At 34.5% G+C, this 16991-nt stretch overlaps 1 protein-coding gene across 1 annotated transcript in view; it reads right to left on the bottom strand.

Annotated features, from left to right (window-relative positions):
• The window catches only part of LOC136035066 (uncharacterized), a 312741-nt gene that overhangs the window by 78285 nt on the left and 217465 nt on the right, over positions 1 to 16991 (bottom strand). The gene's annotated exons all lie outside the window — the stretch shown is intronic.

The raw sequence follows: 16991 nt of genomic DNA, 5'->3' as shown, positions 1-16991 counted from the left end.
TAACGTTTGCAGCTGCTTTGTTTTTCATCAACACATCTTTGTAATATTATCTGCCAATGCTATTTTATTTTATTTGTGATTTTGCTGTCTAATACCACATTATTTTTACATATATTGCAGTAACGATATCTTTATCATGCGCACATATTTTCTTGGAATACTTCATCTGCACCTATTAAAATAAGATCTGAGTGTCTATGATTCAAATCTACAAATGATACAGATCGGAAAGGCAAAATAAATTAGCTATTTGTTGATGATCCGCCATACAGTACCAGGGGACAGCTGCATAAGAAATCCTGGAATCAGCGAAAGGCTTAAAATGTTACAAGAATGTTAATGTGTAACACAAGGATTCCAGGGAGTAGGCTTATATTGCGACGGTGGCGTGAAATAACATGATGTATCATGAGGGCGTGGCTTGAGAAAACACGAACCAATGGATTCAAAGCATAAATTTTTAAGAAGAAAATATCTGAAAAAATGTCTTAGGAATGATAATAAGTATCACAGAGATGCAACGGGGCATCCAGATATTGTCATGATGGCGAAAATTGCCTTGGGGGGCATTAATTTAGGGGTGGATTGCCAAAAGATGAATCAATCGATTTAAAGCATAATTTTGTAGAGGAAAATGTCTGAGAGTGTCATAGGAATGATATATGTATTATAGGGATGCCCTGGACCAGCCAAAGTGTGCCACGGTGGGATGATTGAAAAAGTGTATCACGAGGGGGTGGCTTGCGAAAACACGAACCGATGGATGTAAAAAACGAATTTATCTTGAAAATATCTGTAAAATGCCTTAAAAATGACTATATGAATCACGGGAATGTCACGATCCAGATTCATATTGTCAAGGTGGTGTGAATATGCATAGTCTTGGCTCAAAGAAACCTGATATTTCTATTAAAACCTCTCATAAATTACCGAATGAAAAAAGTGTCCCTTTTTTCTTCGTTTGCGTGATTCAGTTACTAGCGACAAAACATATTGTGAAGTTGACATTTTTTCTTATTATTACTATTTTAAGTAATGAGGCTTCTTTCCCATAAAGCACAATACTTACGGTTCGTTGGAAATGTGATTTTTCGAATACCAAGATTTAAAGAAACAAGACACTACATAAGATCTCTAAGAAATATCTCTTAATATGGTTTAAATTTACCTCTAATAACAACTCTCCCCCTCCTGCCTCGAATTGGTTGCTAAGGTGGGCCACCTATATGTTGTCATAGTGGTGTGAAAATGTATAGTCTTGGATCAAAGAAACGTGGCATTTTTATTAAAGCTTCTCAGTAATAACTGAATGCAAAAAAGTGTTTCTTTTTTTTGTTTGCGTGTTTCACTTACTAGCGAGAAAACGTATTGTAAGGTTGACATTTGCTTATTATTACTATTTTAAGTAATTAGGCTTCTGCTGCATATTGCGCAATACTTACGGCTTATTTGAATTATTATTTTGCTGATACCAAAATTTAAATTAATACGATGTAACAGGCAGGTGTTCTTAAAAAAGCAATAGAAACGACACATTTTCATTAAGACCTTTATCTCATAATATGACTTAAATTCACCTCGAATAACAACCCTCCCTCCCGAGAATCGCTAGCTAGGGTGGGACAGCCACATATCATCACGGAGGTCTGAATATGTATATTTGTGGCTCAAAGAAATGTGACATTTTTAATTAAAACCTTTCAGAAATAACCGAATGTAAGAAAGTGTCTCTCTTTACTTAGTTCGCGTGTTTCATTTACTAGCGATAAAACGTATTGTGAAGTTGAAATTTTTTCTCATTATTACTATCGGAAGTAATGAGGGTTCTGCTGCAAAAACCGTAATGCTTACGGCTCATCCAAAGTCTGATTTTGCTAATACCGAGATTCGAATTGATACAATGTAACAGGAATGTGTGCTTAATAGATCAACAATCAATTGTACTGGGATGCTTACACGCTCTCATATGGAAAAGGTTGGAAACCTGTGATGCATAGATTTTTCGAAACGTTTCCATTAGAAAGTATTCCCCAAACAAAAATACTAGAAGGGCTTTCTTGGTCTAGCTTTCTAGTGTACTATTCTGTTGAGGGGAAATCTCTTTTGAATCCTAATGCCGAAAACTTTTGGATTATAAAGGTTCCCTGAGAAAAAAGGAGAGAAAAATCTTGAAGAAATTGAATAATATTTTAAAGTGTTATGTAACATCCCTAGTGTGCTACGTCATTACATAAAACTCCACGTATGAGTCCTTTTCAGTTACGAGTGGGGTACCCACTTGACCGGGGGGCCCTGACCTCTAACATGTCACGTGAGAATGAGTCTTTCCTAATAAATCTAACATATCATTCAAGATTGTGTCACTCTCAATATAGGTAAACATTCTGATTACCTAACAACCACCTATATCTTGAATAAAATTAAAAACACCTTCTGGCTGTCATGGAATGGTGGGATATGTGTGTGCCTGTATAGACGACCATTCAGAATTATGGGACATGCGCTTGAATAGTGGACTCTAACAGGACCTACTACGCAACAAACAAATAAGTCCTGAAGTAAACAAAGCCTATTAGGTAACAAACAAAGTAATCCTGGAGTAAACAAACCCTATTAGGTAACATACAGGTATAGAATACCGTTGCAGGTACACTATAATATTGCGTAAAACCCATGTGCGTAATAACGTCTTGTGAGTTTATTAGTTCTAATAGTATACCCCCTATGAGCGATTTTAAAACCCTTATGCTGTAATGAAACAGTATTAAGCTGACATTTCCAGCGTGTGTTGAAGGGGTTGTTGAAGAAACTAAAGGTACTATTTGCATACTGCTTATAAAACTGATAGAACCATTTCTAATACGCAAGTTGAAAGTTTTAAGGTGAAGGTTTTAAGAAATATTTAGGTGGATTCTGATTTAAATCAAGATAAACCATGAGCGAGTTAATTTTCAAAAAGGCGACAAAGTAATATCTCAAGAACAGATTACATTATTAAGTTACACCTTTAAGGGTACGTTGGGGCGGATTTTGAACTAGTAAGAAGACACTATGTTTACACTATTAATACTACCACTACAATTGCTGTAACTAATGATTTTAAGGGTATTAAGGAAGAACCTTTAGGGAACGTTTCAATTAAACGAAAAACTACATCTATGCAGGTTTTCTCAAGGGTATATAAGCAATATTATAGGCACTACCGCTCTATGATTGCTATTAATATCATTGCAAATTTTAAAAGAGCTAATTCCATCCAAAATTAAAAGTTGTAGCGCCCTTTTTAAGAGTAAAAAAAGATTTTAGGGCAAGCAGCCCTCCTCCAAACTCATTAATTTTCCAAAAAAACACCCTATCAAAATTTTTAGACAGCCATTTTGTGCAGCATAGTAGAACGCTCCAGTAACGATGTCTTTTGGGATATTGCGTACGTCAACCCTCCACAATTATACAATTGGCCCATTATGCTTTGAAACTAAATGTTGCTCTAAAAAAATCTCAAAAGACACCGTGTCTATGGTTGCCAATAACAAACCTCAGCAATGTATCGAAAATATTACATTGGGGATATTACGTTGAATCTTTTGGCGCTACTACTATTACTACTTCTGCTCTTACAATTTAAATAAATCAAAAAGTGTAAGTGCATGTTGTCAAAGAGCATAGATATAATAAATTGTGAATGGTATTAAGTTCTATTTTCCAGATCAACTTGAGGTGGTATAAGAATTAAATGCCTTAGCATCCAATCCCAGCGGGCCCCCTAGCCTAACCACCGGGGTCCCTAGCACACAATTTCACTGGGGATAGGTCTGGCAAGGAATTTCATTGGATCCCCTAACCTAACCACCGGGGCCCTAGCATCCAATTTGCTATGGAAAGTCAGTGTGAAAAAAAACGAAAACACATTGACTTTCTGCGTTTGTTCTCTAAATATTCGCTTTGTTTGTTTATCCAGCATTCTGGATGGCCTAAAAAAACATTGGCCTAAAAAAAACCTTTGGCCTAAAACGTTTAGCCTAAAAAAAAACATTTTTGATCGTTCCCTTTTTTTACATTATGGCAGGCCAATGTGTTAAAAAAATTGTCATAATCCAATATTTTAAGATTCTTTCTTTTGTGTTTTGCCTATTCCCTAATTAAGTTATTAAAGAAAACTATCTAAAAAGCCATTTAAAGACAGTCATAAGAAAGATGGTAGCATATACTCTTTGCAAAGACCAGAGAAATTATGTTTGCTTCGTCCACCCAACAAAAAATCGGAAGTTATCTTGCACCTTCCTCTAAAAAAAAGTAACAACATCCCTGAGATTTTAAACTAAGTCTCTTGCCTAAAATTGATCAATTTTTTACCTATCAGCATCTCCTTTCTTACACCACTACCTCTAAAAAATACTTGACTTAAAAAATCCTGTATAAAAATCGATGCAACTTCAATAAAATCAAGTAATTCTGATTGTACAACGGAGAAACATTTGCTTCAGTGACCAAGTGCTACATAACTTTTGATGGTTATTTATAGAAATCATTGTCTTGTTGTCACTGACATTACCAATTACATCAAGTATTCTAAGCAAAAATGAATAAGTTATATAAACTTATAATCAACAAGATATCCAACGCAAACATCAACAAGGCACGAAGCAATTTAAAATCTTAACATAGACGGCCAAAAATTTCATTCGCATTTAAAGACATTCAAACAAATTGCTCACATAAAATAATCCATTATCGATGTTATATCCACAAATACAAACAGGAATGTATTCCTTAAAATAAAAGATAAACACCAAGGCCCTAAAGTCTGAAGGCTAAAGGCTCTTCTCAACATTCAGGGTCTATTATTTTATTATCTAAATATAAAAACAAAATAGTTTCCACTGGTGTCGTTGAGGGAGGGGGTAAGGGGGCGATTGCGCCCTTCCAATAATTTGGAAAAACTGTAATTTATTAAGTAGCATTAAAAATGTTGCTCGTTTTAAGTGTCAAACTTGCTCTTTACTTTAAGCAGAACATTTTTTTCAATTAATCCAAGGTTTTGACATGAGGAAAACAAGAAAAATAGATGTCCATTACGCTTCACACTATGTTCTACATTAATATTTTTTCAAATATGTTGCCTTTGAAACTTATCATAAAGTAAAAATGTGAGTCTAGTTAATTGCAAAATTGAAAAATGTTCTATGCTTCCTGTTTCGCCACATTTGTTCAGGTCAATTTTACCCCCTGATATTTAAGGTGGTCTTACCTCCTAAAATACATCAGTTAAAGATTAGATTATCTTGTTTTAAAACTTTCAAGAGGGGAAATGAATACAACCTCTGCATCTGCAATAGGACAGAAATTGAATCATTGAAGAATAAGAAGGTAGATATACAGTGAATATAATTTCGTGAATGAAAAAAAAATCAATCAAAAAGAAAATTAGACTTATTGCTTTTACAATGAAATTCGTACCATAACAAGATAGGCCAAATCAATTGTAGTTTGGTTACGGAATTTGGTAGAGGGAGATCCGCTCCAGGAATCATTTCATTGTTTCAATTTTTATTTCCATTATTTAGTTGAAACTATGATACTCTTATTTGTCATTGATTTGCACCTCGCTCTTTATGCTAAAGTTTTTTATTGTTTTAAAAATTACAGTTGTGAGAAAAAGTCTAACTTTCAAACCGTTCGTGATAACGAACTATAGTAAGAAGCGACCCGGCTCAATAGTAACCGAAACTCTAAAAAATGAAATTTTGATACCAATAGAAGAATTGCATTTTAATGCTGATTTTAAATATATAAGTTTCCTCAAGATTAGTCTTACCCATCAAAAGTTACGAGCCTGAGAAAATTTGCCTAATTTTAGAAAATAGGAAGAAACACCCCCTAAAAGTCATACAATCTTAACAAAAATCACACCATCTGATTCAGCATATCACAGAACCTTATTGTAGAAGTTTCAAGCTCCTATCTACAAAAATGTGGAATTTCACATTTTTTACCAGAAGACAGATCACGGATGCGTATTTTTTTTTTTTTTTTTTCCCATGGGTGATCGCATCGACTGAGTGGTCCTAAATTTGTCGCAAGAGGGCTCATTCTAGCGAAAATTAAAAGTTCTATTGCCCTTTTTAAGTTACCCAAAAAATTGGAGGGCACTTAGGCCCCTTACCACGCTAATTTTTTCCCAAAAGTCACCGAATCAAAATTCTGAGATAGCCATTTTATTCACCATAGTCGTAAAACCTAATAACTATGTCTTTGGGGACAACTTACTGGGGCTGCAAGTTACAAACTTTGACCTGTGTTTACATATGGTAATGGTTACTGGGAAGTGTACAGACGTTTTCAGGGGGATTTGTTTTGGTTTAGGGGGGAGAGTTGAGGAGGGTTACGTAGGAGGATATATTCATGGAGGAAATTCAATGAAGATTATACGCAAGAGAATTTCAATGAAGGGGGAGCGGGATTTTCTAGCATTATTTGAAAAAACACTGAAAGAATAAATATGAAAAGTTTTTTCTACTGAAAGTATTGAGCAGCATTAAAACTTAAAACGAACAAAAATTATTTCGCATATGAGGAGTTTACCTACTCGTAATACCTCACTCTCTACGATAAAGTATTTTTAGTAATTTCAACTATTTATTCTACGGCCTTTGTGATTCAGAGGTCATTCTTAAGGAGTTGGGACAAAAGTTAAGCTTTATTGTAAAGAGCGAGGTGTCGACGAGGGGTGAACCCCCTCATATACGTAATACAAATGTAAGAATATAGAAGTTCGTTGCGTAAGTTAATTCGTAAGTTATGTATATTTTTTACTAATGAAAACGTTCGTAAAAAATTAAAAGTTCTAGTTGCCTTTTTAAGTAATCGAAAAATTGGAGGGCAAATAGGCCTCCTCCCTCGCTCCTTTTTCTCAAATTTTTCGATTAAAACTATGAGAAAGCCATTTAGCAAAAAAAAATTAATATGTAAATTTGTTTTAATTAATTATGTGCGGAGAGCCAAGATCGAAACATGCATTAATTCAAAAACTTCCAGAAATTAAATAAAAAAAAAACAAGTTTTTCTTAAATGAAAGTAAGGAGCAACATTAAAACTTAAAATGAACAGAAATTACTCCGTATATTAAAGAGACTTTTCCTCCTCAACGCCCCGCTCTTTACGCTAAAGTTTTTTAGTGTTTTAAAAAGTAGAGTTAAGAGAAAGAGTCAAAAACTTCCAGAAATTAAATTTAAAAAAAACATGTTTTTCTTAAATGAAAGTAAGGAGCAACATTAAAGCTTAAAACGAACAGAAATTACTCCGTATATGAAAGAGACTTTTCCTACTCAGCGCCCCACTCTTTACGCTAAAGTTTTTAACTGTTTTAAATAGTAGAGTTAAGAGAAAGAGTCAAACTTTAGCGTAAAGAGCGAGGCGTTGAGGAGGAAAAGCCAATTTCATATACGGAGTAATTTCTGTTTGTTTTAAGTTTTAATGTTGCTCCTTACTTTCATTTAAAAAAAACTTGTTTTTTTATTTAATTGCGTAAAGAGCGAGTTGTAGAGGAGGGGACAACCTCTATTTTCTAAAATAAGGCAAATTTTTTCATGCTCGTAACTTTTGATGGGTAAGACTAAACTTGATGAAATTTATATATTTAATTATATATTTAAAAACTTATATGTTCGTGGTTCAGTATCACGAACTGTTTGATACCATGCTGACTTCTCGCTGTTTTCACTTTTCTAAATATTTCTCTTAAGAAACTCTAAAAAAAGAATTTACATAAATATGTTAAGAATTATGGCTGAAATTAGTCCCATTTCACGCAACGCCAGTACTACTTGTTGGACATGTATCTCCACATCAGCATGCTTTACGAAATGTCTGCTGAGAATAAAATAAAGCGAATTTATACAAAATTCTACTATTTTTATCACAATTTAGAAATTTTGTGTGCAAGTATAAATGGTATCAACCCGTTTTCTTTTTCTATAGTTATCTGGTTTATCATGCAGCACTATGAGACCGAGCTTGTCAACCCCGTTGACGAGCCGTCAACGGGTCAATGGTGTCAACCCGTTTTCTTTTTCTATAGTTATCTGGTTTATCATGCAGCACTATGAGACCGAGCTTGTCAACCCCGTTGACAAGCCGTCAACGGGTCAATGGTGTCAACCCGTTTTCTTTTTCTATAGTTATCTGGTTTATCATGCAGCACTATGAGACCGAGCTTGTCAACCCCGTTGACAAGCCGTCAACGGGTCAATGTTGTCAACCCGTTTTCTTTTTCTATAGTTATCTGGTTTATCGTTCAGCACTATGAGACCGAGCTTTGCTTGTGAAGAGAATTATAGACATAAAAACGATATTCAGTGTAACCCCCCCTGCAAATGTATAGCGCCCAATACCCTGATTTACACAAAAAAAGTTTGAATAATTTTTATACAATAGTTTTTTTTAACAAATATATAAAAAGGAGGTAATTTTAAAAATCTAGGAGTCGATTCTCCCTTCCAATTGGCATCCCTGGCAATTTGTAATTAATTTAAGTTTTCTTCTACAATGATGCCAACAGTTGTTCAGATTTTCTGGATATTCTTTGTCAAACGATACCCAATGGATAAAGAATTCTCAGAGTACAGCTACGTGACCGTATCTCCAACGCGAATATACGTCGAATGTGCAATATTCAGAGAGATGTTGTGCTCACTATTAAAGAACGCTGTTTGAAATTGTAGGGCCCTGTATTACGGAAACCGCCAGAATACCTGCTTCGCCAAATACTTCTAGTTGAGCCTATTAGCTACTGGAAAGAGCTGGTGGAACCTGGCCAAGTCAGACCTTGAACCAATCGGGGGTTTGAGAAAATTCGGTCACAGATGGTCAACACAGTGGCTCGCTTTTGCAGAACAGCTGGTGCAAGATCGAACAACATGATCCAAGAAGGTCTTTAAGATCATAGATGCCGGGCGAGATAGAAACGCCTAATTCCCACCGCATGTACAAGTACAAGTACAATGGATAAGTTAATAATTCTAATTTACACTTTTACGATTACTTTTAAATTTTAAATACGTTTGCTATTTAAATGCGGGGAATATGTCATTAAATAATGTTACACACTTTTCGGAAATACTTAGGCTTATCCAGCGTATGTGCGTATGTGAATACTTTGGCTTATCATTGCGCTGTCTATGATTTTTGTTTCACCTTTATTTGGACTTCTGTTATCATACTATCCATTAAAAGATATCAGTGAATCCACAAATAAATTAAGTGAATCCATAAATAATATTTCAATAAATGATGTATATTAAAAGTTTATTACAACAAATTAAATTTTACAGTCAAATACATTGAAAATTACGAGCATAATGAGTAGCGCGATACCCAGGGCTATTAGAATATCGAATGGTATTAGAATGGCAGAGCTATTAGAGCTTGGTTCGATTATGAGATTCAGCCTCCTGTTCTGGGCGTGGGGGTTGGGGAAGTGGAGCGGAGATATGTACTGCAGTATTAGTGGGGAATCTGGCTGAAAAATGCCGAGTGTATACGAAATTCACCTTCGCCCATTTGAAAGCTTGTTCAGGCAATACTGCCTAATACTGTGTTGCCTAATACTGGTAATACTGTCGTCTGCAGCAGCTGCTGACAATTTTAGCAAAAGCCAAGCACCAACACTTATATTTATGATTGTTTAAAGTGTGTTCATTGTTGATAATGTATTGCGTATTGTCATTAAATTCACCATGTCGTGTTTTTGCTAAATTAAATAAAAAAAACAAGTTTTTTTTAACTGAAAGTAAGGAGCGACATTAAAACTTAAGACGCACGGAAATTACTTCGTATATGAAAGAGGCTGCTTCCTCATCAACGCCCCGCTCTTTACGCTAAAGTTTGACTCTTTCTCTCAATTCTTCTTTTTAAAACAGTAAAAACTTTAGCGTAAAGAGCGGGGTGTTGATGAGGAAGCAGCCTCTTTCATATACGAAGTAATTTCTGTGCGTTTTAAGTTTTAATGTCGCTCCTTACTTTCAGTTAAAAAAACTTGTTTTTTTTATTTAATCTCTAAACATTTTTGAATCAATGCATGTTTTGATTTTGGCTCTCCGCAGAGGAATAATCAAAACGAAATTTGCATATATTTTTTTTTGGCTCAATGGCTTTCTCATAATTTTGATCGAATGATTTTGAGAAAAAAAGAGCGGGGGACGAAGCCTAGTTGCCCCCCGATTTTTTGGTTAATTAAAAAGGCAACTAGAACTTTTAATTTTTTACGAATCTTTTTATTGGTAATTACGTAACTTATAAATTAGCTTACGTAAAGAACTTTTGTATTCTCATGTTTTTATTACATATATGAGGGGATTCGACCCATCGTCAGTACCTCGCTCTTTACACTAAAGCTTAAATTTTATCCCAATTCATTAAGAATGACCCCCTGAATCACAAAAGCCGTAGAATAAGTAGTTGAAATTACTGAAAATACTTTAGCGTAAAGAGCGAGGTATTAGAAGGAGGTGAGACCCTCATATGGGTAATAATTTCTGTTTGTTTTAAGTACTATTGCTGTTCCTTACTTTTAGCTGAAAAAGCTTTTTCACTTTTATTTTTTAATTGTTTTTTTTTTAATAATGCTAATAAATCCTGCTCTCCCTTCATGGAAATTTTCTTCTCTCATTACAAATTCTCGAAGGAAAGTTCCTCCGGATTATCCCCCTCTTCTCAACCCCTCCCCCAAACCAAAAAAATTCTCTTGAAAACGCCTGTATACTTCCCAATAACCATTACTATATGTAAGCACAGGTCAAGGTTTGTAACTTGTTGCCCCTCCCACGGGGACTGTGGGGGAGTAAGTCGTCCCCAAAGACATAGTTATAAGGTTTTTCGACTACGCTGAATAAAATGGCTATCTCAGAATTTTGATCCGTTGATTTTGGGAAAATAAATAGCGTGGGAGGGGGCCTCGGTGCCCTCCAATTTTTTCGGTCACTTATAAAGGGCACTAGAACTTCTCATTTCCGTTAGAATGAGCCCTCTTGCAACATTCTAGGACAACTGGGTCGATACGATCACCCCTGGGAAAAAAAAACAAAAACAAAAAAACAAATAAACACGCATCCGTGATCTGCCTTCTGGCAAAAAATGCAAAATTCCACATTTTTGTAGATAGGAGCTCGAAACTTCTACAGTAGGGTTCTCTGATACGCTGAATATGATGGTGTGATTTTCGTTAAGATTCTATGACTTTTAGGTGGCGTTTCCCCCTATTTTCTAAAATAACGCAAATTTCCTCAGGCTCGTAACTTTTGATGGGTAAGACTAAACTTGATGAAATTTATATATTTAAAACCAGCATTAAAATGCGATTCTTTTGATGTAGCTATTGGTATCAAAATTCCATTTTTTAGAGTTTTGGTTACTATTGAGCCGGGTCGCTCCTTACTACAGTTCGTTACCACGAACTGTTTGATAGTTACTTTTTTCACCACCGCTTGAATATCATCTACTTTAATAGCACCCCCTCTTGACACCCAATAAAAATACTGTGGCTATGGCCCTGCCGCTTTTTCCAAATTTCTTTTCTTTACTGACAAAAGTAATTATATATAAGTGGACTAGATGTCAGTCATACATAATTATTTTAGGAGATTTCATTGAAACGATGACTACAACTATTTGTTTTTCATTACGATCCAGACTGAACTAGTTTGATAAAGTTAGAAGATTATATAGTTTATTATTCTAAAAATATGAAGTTATAACCGAATTAGAAAATGACATCAAAGAATTTAAATTGCCTGCTGTCTATGCCTCTGAGCTGTCCCAGTTTTGGTAGCTATTTATTTGCAATGATCACTTATTAACTTATTACCTGTGAGCTACCAATAACAGTTTCAAAATAAAATCTTTGTAGTTTTGTAACTTGACCCCTCTAATCGAGGGTTCTCAGACATGTTAAATTGCATGACTTAATCTTCAATCACGATGTTATCATGAAATATGGGCGTTGTGTCAGTGATTCTAGTCTTTTTATTCTAAAATTCTAAAAAATGCACCAGATTTCTAAAAATGATGGTTTTATTTGGGGATGAAACGATTCGAAGGTAATGGTTGCGTCAAGGAGAGAAATGTTTCATTGCAACCAGGAACTTTGTAGGAAGTAAAATACACAGGGTTATTCTCTACTAAAATCCAGTATCTGTACTTTTCAGGTTTTTGAGAAAATAAAAAATATGAAGTTTACTTTTGTTTCTACATTGCGTGATGTAATTTTCATTGAAATCCTTTTTGGAGCTCTTTACCCATTGTTCTAAAATTGATTAAAACCTTTTATGCTAATGTGTTCTGGTCAACATCCTTAAAGTTAATAACTTTTTGTTTCTGAAACCCGCAAAATTTAATTCTTTTGCTGCTCACAATGTATCAAAAACTCAATTTTTTTAAGAGTTTTTGTTGCAATTGGTAAAAGTTACTTTTACATACCGTTCATCAACTTGAAATGGTGTAACTGGATTTAAATGTCGAAGCCTTGGAAAAATCTCACATATTTTTGGTAACATTTCCTCCCCATAAAATGCTTCACAGTAGGTTAAGAATGGCCCGTGCTTCAGGGAAATATGGAAAAAGCTTTTCTAGGGCTAGAAATGACAAGACGAATATTTCCAAAGGAGAAAATAATTTGAAGTATATAGGCTTAAATGTTTGTAGGCTATAAACAGAGTAACTAGTACTTAAATAAGAAATATGCAAGAATTAAGAGAGTTGATGTGAAAAGGCCAACTCCTATAGTTTACATCTATCCTAGTACTGTAGAATTATAACAATAATTGAATTTGAATCACAAAATCAAACAGTTCGTCGCAAGGAGCGACCCGGCTCAACAGTCACCAAAACTCTAAAAAACGTAATTTTGATACCAATAGCTACATCAAAAGAATTGCAATTTAATACTGATTTTAAATATACAAGTTATAGTAAATTTAGTCTTACCCATCAAAAGTTACGAGCTTGAGAAAATTTACCTTATTTTAGAAAACAGAGGAAACACCCCCTGAAAGTCATAGAATCTAAAAAGTGAAATGAAAATCACACAATCAGATTTAGCGTATCAGAGAATGCTACTGTAGAAGCTTCAAGCTCCTATCTACAAAAATGCGGAATTTTGCATTTTTTGCCAGAAGGCAGATCACAGATGCGTGTTTATTTGTTTTTGTTTTTTTTTTTCAGAGGTGATCGTATAGACCCAGGGGTCCTATAATGTTGCAAAAGGGGTCATTCTAACGGAAATGAAAAGTTCTAGTGCCCTTTTTAAGTGACCAAAAAACTGGAGTGCACCTAGGCCCCTTCCCACGCTAATTATTTTCCCAAAGTCATCGGATCAAAATTCTGAGATAGCCATTTTATTCAGCATAGTCGAAAAACCTTATAACTATGTCTTTGGGGACGACTTACTCCTCTACAGTCCCCATGGAAGGGGCCGCAAGTTATGGTATAGTAATGTAATGTGTGGTAAACTAATTATAGTAATGGTTATTGGAAAGCGTACAGACGTTTTCAGGGAGATATTTTGGTTGGGAAGGGGGTGGAGAAGAGGGAGATATGTTGGGGGAAATTCCCATGGAGGAGTTTGTCATCAGGAAAGCAATTTTCCATGAACGGAGCACCGGATTTTCTAGCATTATTTAAAAAAATAAAAAAAAAAATATGTAAAAAAGTTTTTTCAGCCGAAAGTAAGGAGCAGTATTAAAACTTAAAACGAACAGAAATTATTACGCATATGAGGGATTCACCTCCTCCTAATACCTCACTCTTTACACTAAAGTATTTTTAGTAATTTCAACTATTCATTTTACGGCCTCCGTGATTCAGGGGTCATTCTTAAGGAATTGGGACAAAATTTAAGCTTTAATGTAAAGAGCGAGGTACTGACGAGGGAGTAAGCCCCTTCATATACGTAATAAAAAAAATACGAATACAGAAGTTCGTTACAGAATCTAATTCCTAAGTTACGTATATCTTTTACTAATAAAAACATTCGTAAAAAATTGATAGTTCTAGTTGTGTTTTTAAGTAACCAAAAAATTAGAGGGCAACTAGGCCTCCTCCCCCGCTCCTTTTTTTCTCAAAATCATTCGATCAAAAATATGAGGAACCCATTTAGTCAAAAAATAAATATAGAAATTTCGTTTTAATTATTCATTTGCGGAGAGCCGCATTTAGGGCTCTCCGCAATATTTAGGGGAGGAAGCAGTAGCCAAACTCCTTTTTGTAGTTATTTTTGTTCTTTTTAAATTTGACCTGGATATTAGATTCAACTTTCACTCGTTTTAAGATTTATTTATTAATTTGTATTAGAACCTGTTACCTGTGTATTTGGTTTGATTGTTTATATAATATCTGTTCGGTTTGGTATCATTTATTTTTTTAATGGTAATTTCTGGTCGTTTTGAGCTCGAATAATTAGAGAAATCTACTCTTATAATTGTCTTTAAGTTTAATATAGCTCTTTACATTTTTTTTCAGAACTTCTTTTTCGGAAAGAGCAGGGGGAAGGTAGTAGTAGCTAAACTCCTGTTTGCAGTATGATTTGTTTGTTTTAAGTTTGGATTGAATATTCACTTTAATTTTTACTCGTTTCAAGATTCATTTATTCATCTATATCAGTATCTCATATCTTCTTTTTACATGACCATTTACTTCAATTTCTGTTCATTTTGGATTTCTTTTATTCATTAATTGTAATTTATGGTCTTTTGAGTTTGAATTATTATTGGACTTTATTTCTGCTGGTTTTAAGTTTGATGTTGGCTCTTTAAATTTATTTAAATAAACTCTTGTTCGGAGTTTTTTTTTTTTAATTAGTTTCTCTTCGTTTTTTACTGCCAAATTTCGTTACTGCTTAATATAATGAAAATGTATCTAGTTTCCACGTCTTTGGCTTAAGGATTAAAGTGATCAATTTTAATTTATTAGTTCTAATTTGTTTCTTTTGGTTTAATTCATCATCCCCTCATCGTTTCTCTGAAAGTTTCAACTAAGTGCTGTTAGCATTCCTATTCCTTTCAGATGTGCATCTTTTACAACTCAGATGCACTTATTGTCTTTTAATCAATTGCAGCACCTGAGTCATCATTCTATGGAAGTATAATGTATTGTATATGCCGTTTTAAGAACATAGAGGTGTATAGTGTCTTTTGACTTACTTCAGCATCCCCTGAAAAATTTGACTGAATATAAGTAGCTAATCCTGATATTTGCACCATTGCCCTTGTGACGACCGGTATGCACCTAGTTGAATATTTATTAATTTCATTTTTCCCCCGAACATTTTCCCAAAGTTGAACTTAATACCCTTTAAAATTCCTGAGATATTGTAGACTTACTGTTTCGACAACCTGGATGCATGTTGTTTCTTTTGAAATTGTTTAACATCCCACTTAGAATTTCATGGAAGTTTCAACTAAATGCCCGTAGACATTCCTGGACTAAATATGGATACGCCTAAGTACACCTTTTCGAAAACGCTCTGGAAGTTTTAACTAAGTGCCTTTGGCTATTCCTGAGAAATTACTGATGTGCCTTTTTGACAATGAGCATACACGCAGTGTGTTTTGATTTTGTTCAACAGCCTCTGTATAAATCTGCTAAAACTAATCATAAAACAGATGTAGCAGCAATAGTAAGCAGTCACAGTCACAATTTGTCACAATTGGAAGTAGTCATAGTCACAACCGGTAACATTCGTAGCCACAGTAGTCAACTAGTAGTGGCTCTGCAAGATACAATTTAATACCCTTGCCCTACCTAAGGTATTGCAAATTACTTAATTACATGCTTAAAACGAGACACAGGCCATTCAGCCCACTTGGCATCAAGAAGCTGCTAGACCAAATGTTTCCATTGGGTTCTGTATTCTGCGAGTGCCACGCTTGTCCCATTTGTGACCATGTTTTCGAAATCACCCAAGCAGATTGACATCCTTTGTAACGACGTTATGCTAAGATTACATCTGGCCACCTAGTTTTTTCTTTCATGAGGAAGCAGGGGGTGCTAGCAGCACCTTGCGTGTCAGGGTGTTTTCGTCAAACCCAAGCGGTTTGACATCCTTTCCAACAACTTTATGCTAAGATTTCATCTGGCCACCTGGTTTTTCCTTCCACGAGGAAGTGGGGGCTGGCAGAAGCACCTTGAGTTTCAAGGTGTGTTATGGGCGCCTCATTACATGGCCATTACTTGAGGCGTCTTTTCTTAATCATGGTGGAAACGTCACGCTTTTGTCCGTATACTTTCATCAGTTGTTGGCTGCTGTTTCTCTGCGCCAGCTGAACGTTAGTAATGGCCCTTAATCATTTTCGGTCAAAATTCAAAAGCTGACGCCTTCGTCACGGCGTTGATTTCCCTTCTAGTTCAAAGCGGTTGGCCAAAGATGTACCAAGCTTTGTTTTACATTAAACATGCGTTTTTCCCCTTACATATAAGGGGACATACATATATATTACATATATATTATAATATATTATATTATATATATTATATATAGTAATAATATAATATATATTATATATAATATTATATAATATTATATTATATATAATATATAATATATATTATATATAATATATTATATATAATATTATATTATACATAATTTATGTATATTACATATATATTACCCCCTACATAAAAAACCTTACATATAAGCAATGGACCTATAATATAGTTCAAGAGACTGATAGGCCTGCGTTTCTTGGGTTACTTAGGGACCATTGTTTTGGAATTTATAATTTATTTTATTTTTCTCTTTTTTTTTATATATATATATTGATAAAGTAGGGAAATAGTACATGATAGTGATGTTATGTTAGATTACTAGGGTACAGGGTCTCAAGTGGTGATCTTTTCTAATTTTTTGGTGCCTTAATTTTTTCTAATTTTGGTGCTAATTTTCTAGTTTTTTTGGTTTCTAATTTTTTGTTCCTTTCGGCTTAAAAATACTTTTTAAA

The sequence above is a fragment of the Artemia franciscana genome, chromosome 1, assembly GCF_032884065.1.
Source record: "Artemia franciscana chromosome 1, ASM3288406v1, whole genome shotgun sequence".
NCBI classification, from domain to species: domain Eukaryota; kingdom Metazoa; phylum Arthropoda; class Branchiopoda; order Anostraca; family Artemiidae; genus Artemia; species Artemia franciscana.
The sequence above is the reverse complement of the archived record's forward strand: the minus strand, read 5'-3'. Positions and strand labels throughout refer to the sequence as shown.